General features: G+C 50.6%; 2 long non-coding RNA genes across 2 annotated transcripts; both read right to left on the bottom strand.

Annotated features, from left to right (window-relative positions):
• Nucleotides 1-548: 548 nt before the first annotated feature.
• Nucleotides 549-16,312, bottom strand: LOC118169805. The gene is made up of 3 exons (XR_004752282.1): nt 14,078-16,312; nt 6,982-8,664; nt 549-625 (listed from the first exon to the last, which is right to left on the bottom strand). It is a non-coding gene; the product is annotated as an uncharacterized LOC118169805 (long non-coding RNA).
• A 1,599-nt stretch (nt 16,313-17,911) lies between these two features.
• LOC118169807 lies at nt 17,912-18,840 on the bottom strand. Its single transcript, XR_004752284.1, has 3 exons — nt 18,338-18,840; nt 18,192-18,262; nt 17,912-18,119 (listed from the first exon to the last, which is right to left on the bottom strand). It is a non-coding gene; the product is annotated as an uncharacterized LOC118169807 (long non-coding RNA).
• Nucleotides 18,841-22,802: the final 3,962 nt, after the last annotated feature.

The raw sequence follows: 22,802 nt of genomic DNA, 5'->3' as shown, positions 1-22,802 counted from the left end.
GTGGGGAAGGTGGATTGGATGTTCTAGGGCACAGGACCAGACAGCATAATCTCTTCCAGCCCTTTCCAACCCAAAATTTTGGTTAATCTCTGCTTTTGTGCTTGAGGATGAGCCACCACCTTTGCAAACATATTATATGGCTATATCTGAAAGAAGAGGCCAAGAAGCCACAGGGACTACTGCAGGAAAGGTTTAGACACATCAGATTGTACAGATGGTCAGAGCCAGAATCTCTCAGGTATCACACAGGGCACAATCAGCTCTCCTCCATCCTCATCTTCCCCAGGCACTCCCTGAGTGCCAACCGTGTTGCCAAGCCTCATAAATTTCCCTCTCTGAGCACTGCTCAATGGAGGGATATTGAAAGACGGTCCAACTGTACGATCCTACAGCTGCCCAAGGGCACAGCAGCCAGCAGTACTGCTCTGCCTTCACCCCAAACACAGACCCCCTCTTTGGGGGACAGCCATAGAGCTAAAGGACAACTAATTTCATGCCTTATAAACCAGCTTCATTTTAGCACAAGAAATAAAAAAGAACTTTCTTATCTGTCTGGGGAACATCTTGAAACTCAAACTGTTTTTTTTTATCTGGGTTATTTTGACATCCGAGAGGAGATTACAATCTGAAATTTGGAATAGAAAGGGGTTTAGTCAATGTCATTTCCTATGTTCATAAATAAATGACCAAGAAGAGATACGTGTCACTCTGTCACATGTCTGCTTTCATTTATTGGGCTGAAGGTGCATCTGTAAAACAAGAGATCATGAATTTATTGGCTTATTAATTATCTGCAAGCTTTTTATAAGGTGCTGTATTACTTTGACCATCTCACCATTCTGTAATTTGATTATCCAGTCTTTCCGGTTCTTAATTGATAATTAATTTGAATAATGTGCAAAGAATTGAATGATGGAAGAGGGAAGGAGAAACAGATGGTTGGTCTATACAGCTAGAAAACATGTAATGGGGGAGAAAAGCATCGCATTTTGAACATAACAATATACTTTGTTCTAGGAAGGGACAATACCATATGCTGTGGCTCTTATCCTCAAACTTCTGCCCTGGTAGAAGAAACGAAGGAAAAGATATTGAGTCTGTGTCACAAAAAGGTGTATAGCAAGCATGCAAAGAATAGAGAGCTAATAGTCTGGCATAGCTAGAAGTCTGGATTATTCTTCATTGAAAAAAAAAAAAAAAAAAAAAGTGATATAAAAGTGATATAAAAGTGATATAAAGTGATATAGGACACAATTTGTTGGAGGCCATGTTGTTGTGGGCAATCAATCTGAAGTTCTTATTTAATGGGCAAAACATTTGAAGACAGAAAGACATAAAGCCAAAACATAAGGGGTTCCTTGGAATAAATCTGTGTATTTTAGTTTCTGAGATGAATTATTTTCCTCTGAGTACATTACAGAGAAGATCCAACTTCAGGAAACCGAGGAAATACTGGGCCCAAAATGCCACTGCTTTCCTTAAAGCCCTGAAACATCACTTCTTAAAGTCTCACTGGCTCTCCCAGCCCTTTACTGTCATCTTCAGAATTTCCACCAACCAATAGGTATTTGGGGAGAAACTGGGTAACAGTTTCTGAAGGAGACACAAATGCATACTAAGGCATGAGCTCAGGAGTTTATTTCCACTGGGGGCCAGGGACAGCTACACCAGACCACCCTGTGAACATCATGATTTTCTTCCTTCCAGGGGACATTTCAGGCTTGAAACCGACCATGTATTTTTCAAGCCATGGCCTCTTGCTGCAGAGCTCTTCCTTCTGGTGTTTTTGGGCCATCACATGGCTCAGCCTCCTACAACTATGAGTTTTATGAGAGCATTTTTCCTGGAATCTACACCCACATTTTTCATAAAGGATGTTACTTAGATGTATTCGTTTTTCCTTCAAGGACAGTCTATACTTATGGAGGCAGGACAGAGTAATGACTGAAGGTAATTCTGGCTCTGACTCCCGGAGGGTAAGGGGAACAAATAAGCAATATATTTGCACCCATACACCCACAGATGTCAAAGCCTTTAAGTGAAGCAGCCCAAAGCACTTACATCACATGAAAAATCAATTGTTACTCTAAAAACATGTTTGTTTTGTCCCTTAGATGGTGTCACACAGGTTACAGATCTGAACAAAATCTATGCAGCACAAAAGATAGTGCAGCGAAGGGCTGTGCGGACACTGCTCTTTTCTTCCTTTTTGCAAGGTTAAACCTATCGTGTTTTGCACATGGGGGGTGTTCAGGAGAATCACTCTCCCCACTGTGAGAGCATGGAGCTGACCTCCACCGCTTCCTGACGAGGCCTGAGGGCCTGGGGCCAACCCTGATGGAAGTGATAGAAGTCACATTTACAGCAAAGCACCCCCAGCAAAACAGGGTCCATCGGATCCATTTCCTCCTCTCTCCGAGAGGTGACAGCCCATTCCCCACCACCTTTCTAGGCACACATTTTGCACGTTTCCTCTCTTTTGCATGGACATCTCAGAGTCTTGAAAACGCCGTTCCACCCGCTGTCGCCTTTCAGTGCAGGAGGGATGCTCAGTCCAGCTCGGTGCAGGCACCGGGACATTTTCAGGGACACCAGCAGTTCCCGGACAAAGACTTCTGAGTTTATTCGAGAGAAGCAGTGCTGAAATCAACACACGCACATATTGCTCTTGACGTAAAGACGCTGTTTGCTGTTTCCCACTTACCAAACCCCCTCACCTTTGCCAAGACACTTGTAAAGCACTGGATATTGATAATAATGGGGATCACAACTCTCTCTCTGCTCAGCACAAGTCTTTGAATGCTGTGTCTAGTAAGATGATGAATAGTAATAACCACAATTGCAGCTGTGACATGAGTACTCCTTGCAATCTTCCTCCAGCGTTCCTGAGGAGACAGAGTGCCCAAGGTCAAACAACAAACACAATGCATTTTGATGGGGCCTACAAAAATCCTTCTTTGCATTTCTTCCAGATTTACAACCCCTGCGATAGGGTAAGGAACCAAAAAACATGATTAAAGAGACTTCCAGAATCCATCAGATGTAAATGGATAGCAACAGTTTTTAAATGGGTTAAATTTGCAGCCTGAGCTATTTGGCAGAATCTCTGTAATCATTATTCTTTTATTCATAGCAGTAATAAATAATAATAAACTTAAACATCCCAATGGTCCCCACACCTCCTGCATCTCCCTAGCTGCAGATCTCAAATATGAATAATAATTACAGCTTATCAAATCAGCCCATGATTAGAGACAACAGAAAGACATTTCATATTGTTAACTTCCTTGCACAAGACGAAAAAAAATCAGGTCATAGGGGTATTAAAAATTTATATCATAGCATTTGACTTGACTCGTCTCTTAAAAAGAAAAAACCCTAGCATGTATTATGTATTTAGGCAATTCCTTTTAAATCCTTTCTAGAATGAGCACAAGATAGGCCTATAACTTGATAGATGGATGGCTCTATCTAGATACTGTGCATATTTTATATACACATACACACACATACACTTAATGTGCACTCACACCTATATATAAAATTATATACATAGAAAGAAAGGTATAAATCTATTTATATATCTTAGCTGAAGCCAGATGCAGAGCTAATGTTAAAAAAATCTCTACACAGATAGCATCTTATTTAAACCTGGCAGCTTTAGAAGAGTAACTTTTTTGCCAATTTTTTGTACAGTCACAGCAACCTCAGCAGAGCTTGTTTCATTAGCAGCCTAGTTCCTGTTTATGTTTAGTGGTTAGTTTCTTGGTTTTGTTTTGTTTTTATTTTTATTTTATTTTTTCCCTCCCTTTGGTCATTTTTGTTGCTCCCCTAGTCAAAGAATACCTTGACTGGGGAAAAAAAGAAGGTCCTCGATTCCCACACAACGGTTGAAACACTGGTGACTGGAATAAATCAAGTCAAGAGAGAGGCTTAATATTCAACTCATCACTCAGGAGATTAGGAAAGGAAACCAGCTACTGCTTGAGTGGTTTTTAGGACCCACTTTGTGCCCTGTTTACCAGTCCTGCTGCTGGGGCTGCAAATTTGCTGCAGGAGCTCATAGCATAGGCAAAGCAGAGCACCCCATACAGGGTAATTCTGTGTACACAGCCTGCATGTAAATATACAGCAGCCTTCTGATAAGCAGGCCCAGATTGCCAGAGTCGAGGGCCGCCCAGAAAACAAAGAAAAGGTGTTCGTAACCTGCTCTGCACAAAACCTGGGACCATGGTCACTGGTCTCCAGAGACAGCCCTGCCCTGGGAGAGGGCTGCATGGGGAGCCCTGTAGATGTGACCCCCCCCCGGCACATCCCTGGACATTTTCTGGATGTCCCTGAGGTGCTAACAATGGATTCCACAGCCTGCCTGGTCCCATGGAAGGGAAAGCAATTTCATTCCCATTACCCAAGGCTGCCCTGATCTCGGTGCCCACTGCCGATGGTGGAAGACGATGCCTCCAAAGCTCTCTGGATGCCTCCTGTCTGCTTGGGGCCTCGCTCCTCATTTCCTTCCACCTCCAACTTATAAAAAGCAACTAGCATCTTCATGGTAATTAGAAAAACTCTTCCACATGTTTCAGTGTAAAAACACATTTTTATAAGAGACATGGTTCCATGTCCAAGGTTGTCAGCAGCACATATTTCCCAAAAGAAGCTGGAAATCTTGGAGGGGCAAAGACTGCAGAGAGCTGCAGTGAACACATCAATGTAAATGCCCTGGCATCAGCTTACTGTTTTCAGGAGAGGTCAGCATATTTACGTAGATGCATTAATAGGGCAGCCGCCAAAATCTCCACTAAGATGTTTTGAAAGCTTTAAAAAAAGCCTTGGAATATATTTTTTTTCAACATCTGCAGTCAATGAAAGGAGAGATGCAAATCTGCTGTCATTTGCATGCAAATTTTTTTACATCAAATCAGTGACAGAATGCACAATAAACACACTTTAAATTGAAATATTCCACGTTCACTTCCTCCTACCCTTGCCTGCAGCTGGGATCCGATTTTCGTGCACGGCTCCACACAGGTGACCATCCTCCAGAGGCTCTGAGGCCAGGAAGAGTGTGGGGAAGACAGAATTACAGAGGCAGAGTAATTGCAACTAGCTCATGACTCAAAAACCAGCTGTCGTGAGGGAGAGTAAAGATGAAGGTTCTTCAGAAATAAATGCTGTTAAAAGACTCTGTATCTGTCTTAAACCCTAAAGCATCCTTTATGACAACCATCATTTTGCTCATGGGGAAAAAATGATAATCAGTCATTCTGGAGTCCACACAATCAGAAATAATAGTGAATATCTCTGTAAGGCTTGTTTGCTACAGGCTTTAAATAGCTCATTTGATGTACAGCACCCCTGCAGGGGAGGGCAGTGCTCATAAACACCAATGCAGAGATGGGCAAAAGGTGTGCAGTGGGGCTGAGGGGTTCGCTCAGGTCACATTGAAATTACTGCAGAGCTGGGAATCGAGCCGTGTCCCTCCAGGCCTCGTGGTCATGCTTTTGTGTCCCTATTCCCATCCCAGTCCTTACTCTTTCTGTTTCTTTTCCGTATGAGACGCCGTAGCTCCACCAGTCTCTCCATCTCCAGTTTCACGTGCCCGGTAACACTGATTTTAGGACAGCACAAAAGCACATCAGGGCCCATCTCCTGGGTTAGCTAAGCCACAGCCGCACTCAGACCTCCCCACGTGTTAGCCCACTGCTATGACCAACCTCATCACCACACCAGACATCTCTCAGTTTTCCCTCAGTGTCTAATGGTTCCTGCAGTGCACTCAGAGCTGTTTTCTGTTTCGCTTTTCCTACTAATAGAAAGTGTTTCCTGAAGTCTGACTGAAATCTTTCCTGCTGTATCTCAAAGCTGCTCATTCCTGCCGTAGTTGGCCAGATGGATGTTTCTGCTCCTGGTTCCAGCACTGCTCCACAGCAGAGCCCTGCACTGTCCCTCTGTCCCCACAGCCCTGACCCACCGAATGGGGACAGCCCGTGGCTTCCCCAGGGGACACACAACACCTGCAAGGGCAAACCAAAGACCACGCTGGTAAATTGGCCATTTTTTAATAGCCCGAATCCTGTCTCCTCTCAAATCATACAGCCTTCGGGTTGCGTGTTGCTCCAGGAGAGGATTCACCTGGGCTGAGCCCTGCCTGGTCCTGGCATGGGAGCCTCCAGCAGTCCCCTGGGTCCGTCCACACGCTGCAGCAGCACAGCTGCTCGCCTGCAGCGCAGGCATGCCTCGCTCTGACTCACGAGCTATTAAAAGCCACATTTCCCCCCGTATCTCTCTACCTAAAGATATAGATAGGCACCCAGCGAGGACTGTAAAAGCACTTAGGCTGGTTAGTTAGATCTCACTGGAAGTTAAGCACCAAATTCACCTGCCTGTTAGAAATGAAATGCCTTTTGAAATCGAGCCCCAGGCGCTTCTGCGCTCATTATGCAAGCTGGAAACCCCAGGTCATTAGAGACACGGGTCAGTGAAACTGAGCTGCATGCACCTCCCCACCCTTGATCTGAGGGGCCTGGGGGAGCAGGGGGAGCACGCAGAGGGGTGCCAGCACGGTGCTGCACAGAGATCAAGCGTCCTGGCCCACGGGTGCATCAACGGGCACGTGCTTTGGAGGCAACTTCTCCAGACTGTCGGCAGCACTGCAGGAAAGAAAAGAGTTGAATACCTAAAACAGTCCCATATTTATCTGTTCCTTCCTTGTCTGCAAAACTCTCTGCAGAGCCTAAGAGGAAATGTTGAAGATGGTAGGGGCAGAAGGGTGGGATGGAGTGTTATCTGCCCACAGTGCTGCTGGCACGCACACGTGTGTGTGAGCGTGCACATGTGTGAGTATGTGCCCTCCTCTGGCTTCCTGAAAGGAAACTGAGCTTGCGTTTGCTTTTAAAAGGCCATTTAAAATACAGAATCACTGAGCTGCTGCATTTCTCCTTTGCTTTTTTCCAAGAAGTTAAAGAAACTATTTGAGACCACCTTATCTGGTAGGTGACGGGATAATTGGAAATGCCTTGGTATAGCTGACATGTCCATGGATACACAGAGGAGCAGCACGAACATCTCAGCAGCAGGCACAAACTTAATAAGTGTTAGGGACAAATCTAATAACCGCTTCGCTGGTCTCAACAGCTCTTTAGCTGATATAACACCACAAACGCTTTCTCAGCACTTCCACTGTTATTTAACCCTGTGAGAGAGCGGGCTCTGCAGCAGCAAGCCCCAGCACAGAGCTGGTGGCACTGTGCTGGCCCTGGGCATGAAGGAAGGCCGAGGTCACCTCAATGCCTGGCCCACCACCGTTCGCCAAGGCCCTGCCCATAGGACATCTGTGGTTGGACATCTCCTGAATCAGCAGCACATCTGCCCGAGGCCTCCTTGGCCAGCCTCGCCAGCTGCCTCTGGAGGAGCCCAGATGTTGCTGGCTGCAGGCCGGAGATCCAGCCAGAAAATATTTCCTCCCTGGCTTGTGTGCCCACAGGCAGGAGGGATGCTGTTTGTGGCAATTGCCCACCTTTTTGGTTAAAAATAAAGTACGAAAGCAGTTCAGGTTTACGGTAAATGATAGGGGGAGTGATGATACTGAGTATTTACAGGGAAACCAGCAACGTCATTCTGAGGCTTCACTCCTTTTTACATTTCCCCCCTTACCAAGTAGCCTAGAGAGCCTTCAAGTTCATGTCCAGCAACCAGCAATGAGCCCAAGGCCCCATGGCTGAGGACGGGTGCTTCTGTTCACTGCATCCATGGAGCACCAGGAAAGGTTCAGATATCAAAAAGCCCAGCAGAAAAATGCATTAACTCAAAGCAGAACTGATAGCTTCAGCTGGTGGGAAGAGATAGGGTCGCCCTTGGACAGACACAGAGGTGTAGCAAGCTTGCCTTGCACATGCTAAGAACAGCACCCGTGATCTTATCGCCTGTTGTGTCCTGCAGAAAGCTGCATGATTTCACAGAGGACCACAGAGTGGGGACATCCCCTCCGAGCTCATCCTCGTGGGCACATCCCACGCCTGCCTGCTGGACACTCCCCACCAGAGAGATCGCATCAGGTGCATTGGGCTAAGCCCTTGCTCCAGAATAAGCATGACCACGTGGGCAGTTATTCTGGATGAGGCATGATAACAGCCATGCCAGTTTAATTTCCTCGTGCACAAGCAGGTTTACCTCCCATATAGCTTGTATTTTGTGGTAAAGCTTTTTTTTTTAAAAAAAAAAAAAAAAAAAAAAAAAAAGAGTTGCACAACCTCACTCACAGGCCATCAACTGGTTTGGGGATGGCGTGAGTGATTATCTGTACAAAGGCTGCGGAAAATTCCTGGATGGGGCTGTGGAGTGAAAGCAGCAGGCCAAAGAGCTGGGCAGCCTTTTCCCCAGCTGATATCCATCAGCCCTGCAGCCTGTCCCAGGCACCTCTCCGCACCAGATTTCTTCTGGTCAACAGCAGAAAACGTTCAGCTGTGCAGGACCTCTGGAGGTCTCGAGCCTGCCTGGCAGGTACCATGAAGCTGAGCTGAGTTCATCACAGGTGAATATCATGCAAAAAGCCACTCCTGAGCTGAGGCTGGAAACCCCTCATCTTCCTGAAACCTGGTGGGTCGTGGAGACCGTCATCCATGGTACATGGTGTTGGTGGGGGCAGGTGGCTCTGGAGGTGCTTTCCTGGGATAAATGAACAAATTATGGGACACTGCAGCAGGAGGAAAAGTAACCAAGCGCGTGCGTGGAGAACATGCCCCATCCCTCCCTGCCTCCCCCATGCACATGTGTGTCATGGGGAAGAGATGAAACCCAAGCCACCGGGGTGCCTGCTGGTGAAAGCAGGGTCTGCCCCAGCGCAGCCGAGCTGCCTCTGCAGAAAAGCAGATCCGCGGCTCGGGGTGAGTCACAGCGCCAACAGGAGCGGCGCGGCGTGAGAAAAGGAGTTTAATGCGTGAAGACAGACGGACGGCCTCCCTTCCCCCACAGCCTCGGAAAAAAAAAATAAAAAAAAAATCTGCCCTTTTCCAGGAAAGTGCTTTGCAACCTGATTGCTCTTGTATCTGTTTATTAAACAAAGGTTTGGAGAGGAAATTCCTTGCTGCAGCAAAATACTGCGTTTCCAAGGTTATCCCAGAGCACAAAGCAAGAAGACAGTCGTTTTTCATCCCCATAATTAGAAAAATTGTGTTAGCAGATTAGCGTTAAGCAACATTTACATACAGTAACATGGTTACGAGATGGTGCTCCTAACCAAATTAAAGGCCATCTTGCTCACCCGCCCCTGCAGCAGGCAGGACTCTTCACAGCTCTCTTCCCTGGCTTTTCAGTACCCGATCCAAAGTCCCTCCAAGCCTGACAGTAAGGTGCCCATCGGCTGCAAGCAGCTTTGTTTCACCAGGTTTCAGGAATCTGCTTCCCTTGTTGCTGGTTCAACCACAGGGCCCCTTCCCAGCGCTGGTTTTAAGACCCAAATCCCTCTGCAGTTCGGATTCCCTTTCCACAGTTGACACAAGGCACAGGCACAGAGCGCTCACCTGGCAGAGGCGAGCTGGTTTTTATTTGCTCACTGCTGTGCAAATCCCAGGCCAGGTCACACAGGGCTTGTTTGAAGGGCCTGTGTCGTGTTTCAACCACAGCCACAACCAGCGCGCTTCAAACAAGCCCAGCAGGAAACCTTCCCTGGGAGAAGCCAGCAAGACAGCCAGCATCACAAAAACCTAAACAATTTGGCATGGTTTTATCAAAAGGTTTGTATTTTCCAGCACATCAAAAGACGGCTTTATACAGGCAGAAGGATATATATTCCTGATGCATCTCCACGCTGGGAGCTTGCCAACTCCCCTGTCCACCTTGGGAGCGGCAGAGGCACCATTGGAGCCTCCTCGTCCTCTGGCAGCAGCATCCCCAGCAGGCTCAGGCATGGGGCAGGTGCCGAGCATTTCCAGGCTCACCTATCCACCTTAGATGAAATGCCTTGTTTTCAACACCCCCAACCAAAAAAAAATAATTGAGCCCAGCCACTCCCAGCTCCTCTGTAGCCATTTTCGAGGTTCACAGACTTAACTGTCGAAGGCTGCAGACACATTTATTATCTTTTTGCAGTGCCATCTGGCATTTGTGTATCAGAAGAAGATTACATATATGTCAAATGGGGAAAAATATCTTTTCCTGTAACAGTTGTAGAAACGGGGAGGGGGGGGATATAAAAAAATTAAATCCTGTGGACCATATGGAAGGCTTTTTCTTAAGCAATCCATCTTGAGCAATTAGGAAGCGTCACAGCCGACATGCAGATCCTGGGACCGCTGAGAGCTGGGACAGAAGCGGGGTGGCGGGGTCAGGCTACCTGAGACACCAGTGCTGCGGCGGCCTGAAATAGCCCGGGAACGCGTAACGCTCCCCCCTCGTCTCCCAGAACAGGGAAGGAAAAAGAAAAAGAGGAGAGGGAACAAAACAAGACAGCTTGCAGCATGCTAAGTGAATCAGAGCAATGGCCTTTCTTTGCCTTTCAGGGTTTTATCATCGCACGTCTTGCGAAAGCAATAGGTGTGAACCCGCGGTGGAGCCTCGCCAGGTTTTCAGTGCTTGCTCAGTGCCTCCCGATGCCGGGGATAGTGGAAAATTACTGGCGTCTCCTCCCAGCGCTGCCGTACGAGGCGGCTTTGGCAGGACGAGGGAATCCACCACTGGCACGACCTGGGAAGCACCGGATGGAGACGGCGGTGCTGTGCTTGCTGTGCTGTCCTGTGGAGCAGGAGCCGGTGGAGCCAATGAGCACGGTGTGCTCAGGATGCCCTCTTCTTGGTGGTGTGGCCACCGTATTGCCCTGCCTGATGAGGTGGCTGCATGGTCACAGCTTCACTCGATGACAGCCAAGAGCATCCTCTGAGAGTGACGCTGTGCCCCGGGAGGCACTGCGGCTCCGCAGACCGTCCCGCAGCCCCCAGACAGTGGCAGCAGCCCCCAGGGAGGAGAAACTCAGAGTGGGATGGGGAACACTAGGTGGGAAGGCAGAAAATGCAACCTAAGCTGCAGCAGCCCCTTGCCCACAGGTGCCTTGTGCTGGGGGTGTCGGGAGGATGAGGAGGGTGTGGGAAACCAGATCCCCCTGTGTCCCAGCAAAGCAAATGGGGTCACACCGATGCCACACTGCCAGAGCAGCCCAGTCCTGCTGGGTGGCTGGGACACAAGGAAAACAAAGGAAATTCTGCAGCCAAACAGCAGCACCGCCCGGGGCAAAGCCTTCCTCCCCACTCCTCTCCGGGACACCGTGCTCCTCGCCTCTTTCTTTCTCCTCACACAATTTTTGCTGCTTTTACGCAAGTGAAGCGGTCAATAACAAGAGACCAGAGGTCCTCTGTGTGTCGGTTAAGCCCAGTGTTTGTTTTCCTTCCAGCCCCAAAGGCTTGTCTCCCCTGGGTTTCACCGGGGTCAAACTAAGACATTTCCTGCCCTTGCCCCCGGCCGCTGCTGACTCACGCCAGCCAGGCAGATGTTTGCTGAGCTGGGCTCTGATGTGGCCGAGGGGACGGCGCCAGACCCCGCCGCTCTCTGCCCTTCCTCCCGTGAAAGTTTATGCCGTGGAGTTATTTTTAACAGGAAACCCAGCTGTGGCCGGCCCCTTTCTGGCAGCTGCCCAGCCCTGGGGATGAGGAGCCACCGTGCGCCACCCCGACCCTGCCCCGGCATCCCGCGGGTGGGCAGCAATTGCAGAGCACCCCCCCCCCCCCCCGAGCTCCCCTCCGTCCCCCTGCCCGTAATGCCCCGTGCTAACACCCACGGTGGCATTTCTGTGCTGGGCCATGTGCCACTCACAACAGCCTGCGGGCCTGAGTCACCGGCAGTGTTTCATTAGGGCTTGACTGTATCGCCCCGGATTTGGGGGAGGGAAGCGGGAGGGAGGCCAAGGGGCAGAGAGGCAGCTGAGCATCTCCAGAACAACTTAAAGGATGGGAAGTTTTAAGCTGGGGAGGAAGCACTGCAGAAGCTTGTGTGGGAAAGGTGTTACCTAGTGAGCATGGCCCTGACGGCTCCGCTCCCTCAGCAAGGGGCAGGGGATGGGTGAGATGGGGCTGTCGGAGGGGACAGCGGTGCTTTGAGAGCAGCCGAGGTGGCTGTGTGAGCACCCTGCCACAGCCCTTGGCCCTCTTTCTCCCCCGTAAAACTGGTGAAACTTCATTTTCACTGTAGGGGATCACCATGGGCGCCCACCATTGGCCCTGTGCTTAAAATGACAGAGAAGATGCAGGAGGAGGGAAGGGGACAACTTCCATCAATACCATTTCACTGCAAAATTATTTTATAAATTTAGAAAGAGCATAAAAATATTCCCCAGCACAGACAGTAAGCAATTCTTTACTTAGATTAGCTTAGCTCAGGTTCTTGTCTAACAGCAACACCTCTAGCAAGCACCGCTTGCATTCACGGTCTGTAACAAGGGTGGATGTTTAGGGAAAGACCGTGAGAACAAGGTCAATACACAACAATACTTTCCCGGTTGAATTTGCCTGTGCTTTCAGCCATTTCTGCTTTCTGGAGCATAAGTGACCCCTGCAATCTGCTTCCGTGGAGGTCTGCTCCAGGTGGGACTCCTGGGTTCGTTATGTATACTGCACAGAGGTGCTTCCACACCATTTGCCTGTGCTGCCTGATGCTTGCTCAGTGTTTTCCCCCTGCTGCTGAGCTGAGGGCTGCTGTGGTCTGCCCTGCACCCAGAGCAAGAGGATCCTTGCCATGCATCGCATCCCTGGGTACATCACACCAGCACCACGAGAGATGCGAGCAGTGCTGCTCCCAGCAGGTCTGTGGCAGAGGAAGGGGAGCTGCCAGGTTTGCTTAGTAACACTGATAGCAAGTCTTTCAAAAATAAATGTTGCTAGAAAATTCACTCAGAATGCACCCCAGGAGGAACATTTTAGCGGTTGCTCATGGCCTGCTGGCTCAGGCTTCCCCACCCTCCCATTTGGCCCAGGGCACAGGTCTGTCCCCAGGGATGCTCCTGCTGGCTCCTGCAGGTTCCAAACCCCCTTCTTCAGGGCTATATCTAAAGTTTTGCTCGTGAAAACAAGACACTCTCCTGGGGACATGCCCTGCACACCGAGCCTTTCACAGCCCAGCTGCTCCTGTGCAGGCACACCGGCACCGCTCCTGCCTCAGGATGCTTCGGGCGGCGTAAAATAAAAGCGAGTCACCAACACGGCAGCTGCCTACATAAATACCTGTATAGCCACACGGGAATTCATAACCTGCCCGCTGCCACACACCAAACCCCACGCCTGCGAGTCACTGCCCTGCGGTGCTGCCGATCTGCAGGGGAATAAGGGGGTGAGAGAAACACAGAGGTGCAACAACAGGCTGCCTGCAAGGACCCCAGCTTTTGTCCGTTGTCCGTTCCTCCAGATTTTATTCCTATCCTGAAAACTGGGGGGACATATATCTGGGGTCAAATGAAGGATTTTATTTTGCTAAAATTGAAGGATTTTGTCTCTGCCTCAGTACTATAATAATTTCCATTTCAAAAGTAGGCTGTGATTTTGAAGTGAAAATTGAACCGTCCCATCCCCAAAGGCTAAAGAGGGATGTTTCGACTTTTTCTTTTTTTTTTTTTTTTTCCTAGAGGGCACTTTTGTCTGAAATCAAGATACTCCTACAGCAAGCTTTACACGACAAGCAGTGACTTTTCACAGCTAAACATCCCCTTGAATCTCCCAGCAGCTGGGGTGAGCCGCGGGCGAGCTGCAGAGGTATGGCTTCCTTCCCGCTGCCCTTGGATGCTGTTTGCTCCATCCTTACTGCCTGTTCCTCGACGATGTCGTCTGGCAATCCACACACGTGCCTCTCATTAGCACTTAATACACAGCAAGAGGAGATTATACCTATTTCTCCCATCCAAAATAATCTTCTAATGTTTGAAAATAAATTGCAGTAATATGTACCAGCAGGTGTTACCTCTTCAATGTTGTCTTGTTTGTAGCCAGTCACAAGACAACATTCTCATAACATCAGAGGTAAGCAGATGGCACTTATTAATTTACATTGCAAATATACTGCTAATATGTACATTGAAAAGCAAGTTCTGCCGAACGCGCCTTACCTGGTTCACAGGGTACATCACAGCCCAAGCTCCTCATCTGAGATCAGAAAGGTTGTTGGAAGATCTCTGTCCCATTAACTTCTCTCTTGCTGAAAAAAAATATATATAAATAAATCTGTTTTTCCAACCCTCAAATAGCGCCCTTTCCCTATTATTATTTTTTTAGTTGTCTCTTTTGATGCAAAATCTGTTTTAGCCACATTGGTGAGCTGGGCGCATGCAGGAGGACACTGCAGCACAGAGCTGAGGGCTCAGTGAATTCCCCTCAGGGCATTATTCTGGAGCAGTACTAAAAAAGTGAGAAAATAATAATAATAATAATAAAACTACAATTTTGTGCTCTTTTTCTGCAAGGAGAGGTGCTGTGCATTAAATACACATCGCACATCCGCCCAGGCAGCTCCCAGGTGCAGCAAAGACCTTGCATCCCTGCGACGAAGATTAGAGAACTCTTCCCTGGAAGCACAATCTGCTTTCTGTGAGACACACAGCTATCATTACAGCTCCATACACACATATATACATCCATGCAGCTCCATGCAGATGCGGATATCTCAGCCTTCCTCAAGCTTCCTGAGGTGGTGAAGTGCAGCGTGGTCCCATCGCCTCCCATCTCCCTGTGATTTCCCATGGAAGATCCATACCTCAGGGCCAACATGTGCCATTTTTTAATAGCAGCAGTAAAGGAGGTACCCCAGAGGAGCAAAGGCATTTTGCACCCCCTTGGAGGCCTGTTTCCACAGGTGTCGATCAGTGCCCCAGGCACCAAACGGGAGGAAATTGCGCCTAAAGTTATTAGAGGCAGCAGGACTCCAGGCTGCACGAGCACAGCATATGTCCAAAAGTAAACAGATTGCACGAAACTTTTCTAACATGCTGAGGGGCCATCAGTGCCGAATTCGCTGTTCCTGCGACGTGGATCTGACTGTGGGGAGAGGAACGTGCGGTGGGAAGGAGCTGCTGGCTCTGTTTGTTCCCCGTGCTGGGGAGCGGGTGCCTGCATTTGCAGCTCTGCTGGTGGCTCTGCTGAAGCATGTGCTGACCCACCAGGCTGCAAGCAGAGATGCATGGGCATGCAGAGATTGAAGCGCCTGCAAAGCATGCAAGGTATTTGCACAGCCAGGTCACTCAGCAAACTCTGTCCTGCTCAAGAATTCCAGCAATGATCGGGGCTGGATAGAGAATTATCAACGCAGATGGACTTAGATTAAAATAGCTCTGTCCCATCTTGCTTTTCCCCCCCTCTTCAGTCTTCTGCAGAGCAAGACGCTTGAAAATTGTCAACTAGCTTTCTGGTAGAGGCACAAATAAATGGGCAGCAAAGGGAACCCAACACGACTGAGGAAATCAGAGATGAAACTTTTGGTTAAAGGTATCCCAAAGGTCCTGAGACTGGGGAGCAGCAGCCCAAACTTCTTGCTAAGGACACCAGAGCTACACAACGCAGCCCAACTGAAAGCTGTGGCAAGGGAGAAGGACAGCCCAAGGACACATGCCCTGCCACAAGCTCCCAGCCTGTCCATCAGTTCCTCTCTCTGTTGCCTAATGCAGGGGCCCAGCCTGAAGTGCAGCTCCCACGCAGCCTGTTTGTAGCCCCTGCCACACTGCTCCATCTCTGGCTTCAGCCTGGAGAGGTGGAGGAGCTGTTCCCATACTGCAGGTCAGCTTGGCAGGACCTCACAGCAGGATTAAGGAGCCCACTGCTGGAGATGGACACCATGCTCCACCCCTCTGTGGGACCCCCTGATGGCTCCCGGGGCAGACACTGGCTCAGGGCATCCACAAAATGGTGGCAAGGCCCTGCCCTGCCTCGTGGTGCTCTCGCGGCGCTATATCTGGAGAAGCTGCGGGGCACGCAGAAGCCGTGCCATGGGAAGGAAGGGAGAGGGTGCTGGGGGAAGGGGCCCCGGCAGCTGTGAGCTTAACCCAGCAGGGAACGGCGCAAGACAATAGATGCCTCTGTTCCAAAAATAGCTGGCGATGTGGATGCTTTCCAAGGAGGAACCCGAATCTGCAGCGCGCACGAGGCAGGCAGCAGCATGTTGGATGCCAGAGGAGCCGGACAGGCACACTTTGGAAAGCCAAGCAAACACGCCGACAGACAGGCAACGTGGCAGCCAGGGGCCCGAGTGAGCAGGTGGTGAAACTGCACGTCGTGGTGAGAGACACGCCGGGCTCGGGAACTGGCTGTGCAAGGCTGCCGGGGCCGCCCGCCCGCTGCCCCGCTCCTCTGCAGAGCCAGGTCGGAGCCTTACCGCAGGGCACCCCGAGCACCACGACCTGGTCCCACCACAGCCACCTCGGCATGCCCCGCTCCTCTGCAAGCAGAGGAACACAAGTGCTCTCGCTCACTCCTTTCCTTCAAACAAAGCCAGAAGTACTGGTGGGGGTAGCTCAGCAAATATCACAAAATTTAAGGCGAGCATGCAATCTGCTTCAACACAACAGGCAGTCTTCTTTCGTGTTGGGCTCTGAGGGCTGTAACTCTGCACATCCCTGCCTGTGCTGGGCTGGTGCCTGCCTTTGTTTTTCTCAGGGCTGTGATTATTGCTTTTTTACCAAGGGTAGTGCTCTTCTGCTCCATGCCGGTGCTGGTGGGTGCAGCTCGAGTGGGACGCTGTGGTGTAGTCTGCTGGGTCTGTCAGAGATTGCGGGGTCTGGATTCCTCCCCGGAGCTACTAGGACAGATGCAGCCATACAATCAGCTTCATGCTGGTGCAGATGCTCTGGCTCTGGCTTCCAAAATCTAGGTGCAAAATGAAGGCCCCCCAGCATCCTGGTGTAACATTGTCCCTGCATGGTTTAAAATCCCCATGCCACCAGGTCTGAACAAGGCAGACCTGAGATCTGGCGTGGCACCTGCCCGCTGTCCCCTGCTGTGGCCATCCTGATGCACGCAGACCTGCTCCTGCCAACGCGCCCATGGCAAGGGCTGGACCTGCAGGACCTGAGCGATGGGAGAGTATCACCCACACCTGCAGAGTCTGCACTCAGGAGGGGAAATTCACCCCAGCTGCCAGCCCTGGCTGATAAGACAATCTTCCTTCATCTCTTGCTGCCACTTGCTCCACCTCTATTTTTTTTTTATTATTCCAGTTGCACCCAAAAGCCTGCTCTCCCCGGCGTTTCTGCATATCCTGCTCTGCGTTTTCCCCTGATTACTCCGCGTCACATTGACGTCAGCCAGGGGCACGCTAATGGGGCTTCTTTCATAACCTGCCCGCCCCAGGGCACTCGTTAAGCACTGGGCTGCCTGATACAGGTAACGGCACTGGAGGCTGATTGCAAGCAGTCCCCAGGGAACCCACGCTGGTTTTTCCGCACAGCCTCCCTGCCAGACCAGGAGCAGAGCAAACACGCTGGGAACGGGGCTGGAAAAGAGCAGGTACCTGCCTTGGCTGGCAGGCTCGCTCTGCATGCAACAAGCAGTTTGCAGCAGTCAGTTGCACATACACTGCTCAACACAGCACCCATACAAGGGAAATCGCTTCCAGAAAGTGAAAGAAATCAGCTTACAGCTCAGGTTGTTGCACATTTCAAAGCCTGGCATGGCCTTTTTCATTTTTTTTTTCCTTTGTGGTGTCATGAGCAGGAGAGGTCACGGGAGATGACAGCTTCTGCAGCCCTTGTCAATGGACCACACCACGGCTCGTACTTCATTTGGGTGGGCTCCAGCAGAAAACCCCCATCAGAGGCTATGGGCTCAGGGGCTGCCAAGAAGAGACCCACAGGAAGCTGGAGGATGGGGACAGGGCTGTCCTCCCAGAGCTGTGGGGCACATCCCTGCTCCCAGGCTCAGCAGGGCAGCTCCAGAGCATGTCACCTGCACAGGATCCATGCATCCACCCCAGGAATAAGATCAAGAGTCTGGCCACAAGCCTCCAGCTTGGGAGATACTTCATGTTTATGCACTCCAGAGGATTCATGGTGGGCATCAGCCCCATCAGGAGTGCATAGGAGTTATCCCTATACTCAGGTTGGACATGGCTGCATTACAATGGGAGACAGATCCTTCCACATTTCCCTTTCGCTTGAGCATCTTCTAAAAAAAAAATCAATAAAACAATAAAAATCTTTAAAGAGTTCCCCAGCCCTGACTCTTTTGCCTGCCTACTTGGTCCTTGCTGGAGGGTTACTTCAGCTGCGGGACTTCTCTTGATCAAGGAAGATTATTTGCAATAACTCCTGGCAAGGCAATATGGTAAATGATGGCCCAACCAGGCATTTAAAGAACATGGGTTTTGGGAAGAGGGCACAAACCTGGGCTTCATTTTGGGCTACAACCCTAATTTTCAGACTTTGATCTCTCCTTCCCACATAATGAAAATCCATTTCTCGTCTTTGGGGAGTCTGTTGTAGACAGAAGAGACCGGCGTGGTTTGCATATGGAAAAGAATTACTACGAGTTGCTTTTTAAAACACTTTTATTGATGTGCTCCCGGTCTCCTGTTTGCTGGTGGGTAATTAAGTCAATTAACAAGCATCTGTTTATTTATTTCCCTTGTTTATGGATGTAGGCAGTTTGGGTAGCAGTTTGTAACGAGGGCCTGCTGTAGCTTGCCTGCCGATACATGAATATTCAGGCGATCGCTTGCCTCCATCCACGGGGACTTTCCTCCTCCACCCCGTCGGGAGGGCGCAGGCTGGGACAGCTCACCCTGTGCCAGTGCTCATCCTGCACAAACACCTGCCTCTGGTGCAGGGACAAGCAGCACATCCTTGGAAATCCATCATCCTCACATCCCTGCCCGGCCTACTGTCCCTGCCTGGTCTCCTGGTGGCCCTGACCTTCTGGTGGAGGCTCTGCCCAGAGGAGGTTGGGGACACGGGAGCACCCGGACAGCGCTGTCCCCAGCTGCCTTGCAAAACGAGCTCCTTACACCCAGAGCCAAAGGCGACGAACCTGGCAGGCGACATTCCTGCGTGGAAGAAATAACTTCTAGAGATGTCTTCAAAGCGTTGTTTAATCACAGGGAGCACAATTAAGGAGGTCTAGGAGCAAGAGAAAAGGGATTAGCAGTATCTGGGAAGAGCATTCATCACGGCGAGCAGTTTGCAGGGGCACATCTGCTGCTGACTCCTCTTTTCCAGATGCACCGGTTTTATTGCCGTGTCAGCAGGATGAATGTTTACTCCCTTCTAAAGCCGTCAGGCGACTCAGATGCCGAAATCGTGTAGTGCTAAGCATGCTTATTTTGTAGAAGGGGGAATGATGCTCAGAGATGAGGGAATTGCCAGAGTGGATGAGACTGGCCTCGCATCTTCGGCTCCTGATGCAAGATGCCATCAGCACCTCCAGAGGAGGCTGTCGGAAAGTCTGTGGCCTGAATGGAAGGCAAAAGTCCTAACTACCCTTACAAAACTCCTGGGTTTTGGTGATTGAGTTAGCTTAAATGAACAACTGGAGCTCAGGTTAGCACTTATTGCAGCATCCAACCACTGGCTGGACTTTCCAAGAAGACGACACCGTTTTGAGGTTGTCGGTGCCAGAGCAGGCATGAAGCAGAGCTGGAGTCACTGCATGCCGAGGAGGTGCAGGTGGCCGCGGCCAGGGAGGGAGGCACGCGTGGGCAACAGTGGGGCTACACCTGCCTGTGGGTCACAGCTGCTCTTTGAGTGGCAAGCTGTTTACATCCACTGCTGTCCTGGGACATGTGGAGGACACCTCACAAGGCCAAACCTGCTGGCTTCCGTCTTGACTCTGGCCAGGCTTTGCCAGAGGAGCTGCTCTGCTGGTCACTGGGAGCAGATGGCCTTGTTAAAACAGAGCAAATGCTGCCAAGACCTGCCGCTTTTCTGAGCTGCTGGGGTGCGTGCTGGCTGGGAGGTGGCACACGTCCATCTCCCCCCCATGCCCACCATGGCTGGCTGCCTGCCCCAGCTGCCCCCACAGCCGTGCCCGACCTGACTGCGCCCTGCGGTGTGGCAAGGTGAGGAGAAACAGCCCTGCATCCCCACCATGTCCTTGCTTTCCTTCTGCCTGCACACCTCCTCTTTCCCCCACCTCCGCCTCTCCCTGTTATGGTCTCAGTGCTTGCAGCTGAGAGCACGCCAGGGTGCTGACATGACCACAGCTGGCAGGAGAAGGCTGCTATTGATTATTGCTTCATATATTTGCAGATAAAGTTGCAGTTTCTGTTTTAAATTAGCACGGTGAGATCAGAGTCTGCAGCAATACTGCACAGCCTGTGCCCGCCAGCTGATGGGAGCGTGTCAAAAGCTCTCAGTGAGTTTCACCTCACCTTGCCTTCCTCGTCCCCCTTTTTCCAGTGTGGCAGTATGGGGAGGTGGCTCTGGGCTGTCCGTGTGTCCTGTGACCATGCTTCATGTTGGTCCCAACAGCCACGCTGCAGAGAGGGCCAGCTAAACACACTCCATGGACATCCCACCAGCCATGCTGCATGGAGGTCCTGCTAACCTCACTGCATGGACATCCCACCAACCTCACTCCATGGACATCCCACCAACCTCACTGCATGGACATCCCGCCAACCTCACTGCATGGACATCCCACCAACCTCACTGCATGGACATCCCGCCAACCTCACTGCATGGACATCCCGCCAACCTCACTGCATGGACATCCCACCAACCTCACTTCATGGACATCCCACCAACCTCACTGCATGGACATCCCACCAACCTCATTGTGTGGACGTCCCACCAACCTCACTTAATGCATGTCCCACCAGCCTCCCTGCATGGAGGTCCCACCAGCCAGCTGTAGCTGGGGTGCAGCATGGTCCCCAGGCCAGCACCAGGCTCCCTGGTGTGCCCATGAGGGGGGTGACAACAAATCAACCTCAGCATAGGGAATGCTGGCTTCAGCTCCTGCCCCTCTCCGGGGCTGTCACTATGGACCCACTGCCAAACACCACCAATTGCAGGCTGACACTGGGCTTGGGGCGTGGAAACGTTCTTTGGCAGCAAAGCCAGATGGAGACATTCTGCTTCCACTGGATGGGATCCCACAATGGGTGGGATCTGGATGAAAAACTAATAATAAGCTGCTCCTTGCCAGGATTTGGTATCTGGCCTATTCCAGTGTTTCATTCTGCATGTGCATTTTGGGGAGCAGGGCGGGGGGACAACACAACAACAGAGGCAGTGAACTTCAGTGTTAGGGCAAGTACAAAATGCTGGGACATGGGGCAGGAGGGGAATTTCTTTGCCCCCGGAGAAACCACGCTCATAATTGCATCCTCCGACCTCTCATTTAATCCGACCCCGCATTTAATTCTTTTTAAAGTCTCTGGAAGACACACACGATGAATGTGTATTATTTTCCTGGGCAAATGAAATGATATAGTTTCCCCCAAGGAAATTATTTCTATTCCACACCTTTTCCTTAATCCCACACAATTTGAGAGGCGTCTGATTTATGGATTTTAGAGGTTCTCTTTTCCCCACTGCTACAAGTAAAGAAACGGATTGTGTGTTACTTTGCGTTGGGTGGGGATGAGCTGTCTCGGCTGGTGCAGGGCTCGGAGCACACCACAAGGCAGTGTGTTCGCTGAGCACACCCCATGGACATGGTGCAGGATGAGGAGGGTGTCAAACCACTGCCTCTGTGTGCACGGGCTTCAAAGAGCAGCACAGGGTTCCATGGCAAAATGCTGCTTCTTGTGCAAAGCAGCTTTTGAACCCAGGGCACGCCAGGGGTTGTCCACGTGGAAAATACAGCATGCATACAGGGTTTGCTTCTCAGCATTCAAGATGAACTTTCTGAAGGCACCTTGGCACCAGCCAGTGGAGGAACAACATCCAGCAGCTGTCCAAGTCAGGATGTGTCCCACTGCTTGGGCAGAGACAGGCTTCCTGTGGAGCTCCTGGCTTTTGTAGGGGCTTTCTGTTACCCATGGGTTGTGCTGGGGTGCTAAGGACAAGTGTCCCCTAGCAGGCCACCACTGCTGGCCATTGACCATCTGGCTGGCCACGCCACCTCTACAAAGAGGAGCGGGATTGCTCTGTGGGGCTGAGAGCTGGGCATGCTGTGAGGATGCTGGCAGGGTGAGGATGCTGTCCTCTGCAAGGGGGCAGAGAGAGCATCCCTGCAGGACCCCCCCAAGTTAGCCCCAACCCCACCTAGGACTGTTGGGTCATTAGATCCAGATCCTGAAACATTGTGAAGAGGAGGCTTTGGTGTCAGGGGAGCTGGGAAGCTTCCTGGGCCCTGGAAGGGAAGAAGGGGGGGTCTATTCCTCACTGTGTGCATCCAACTGAGAGGCTTTAATGGCTGTCTCCAGCAGTCAGAGCCGAGCTACGCATCTGTGCCACCGCTTTGTCTGGCTTTTGGATCAGAGGACACAGCGAGCAGCACCGGAGGGATTAAAGGAATTATTACTTGCCCCTTCTTCTTTACACTTGACAAGGTAGGAGGAAGATACGAAGGAGGCATATCATGACCACAGAAAGGGGCACTCGATCCAGATCCCAGGGAGGAGAAATTAAAAAGTGAAGTGGGATGAATCCAGTAATTGGCACAGGGGAGGAGGAAAGGCAAAGTGGAGCAGGCAGAGAGGTTACGTTGCAGAGGTGGGTGGTTCAGAGCATCTTCATAATGCAGTCCAAGCAGGATCCCTCCCTGCAATTGTTTTATTACCATTAATAATTACCTCTGTCTAATGCCTTTCCTCTTCCAAGCCCTTTTTAGACACTCATGCACATGGAGCCAAAAAAGATGCCACGAGTGCTGGGGGCAGGATCTGGTGAGCATGAGCTCTCT

This window comes from Oxyura jamaicensis, chromosome 7 (assembly GCF_011077185.1).
Source record: "Oxyura jamaicensis isolate SHBP4307 breed ruddy duck chromosome 7, BPBGC_Ojam_1.0, whole genome shotgun sequence".
NCBI lineage: Eukaryota > Metazoa > Chordata > Aves > Anseriformes > Anatidae > Oxyura > Oxyura jamaicensis.
This window is presented reverse-complemented; position numbering and strand designations above follow the sequence as displayed.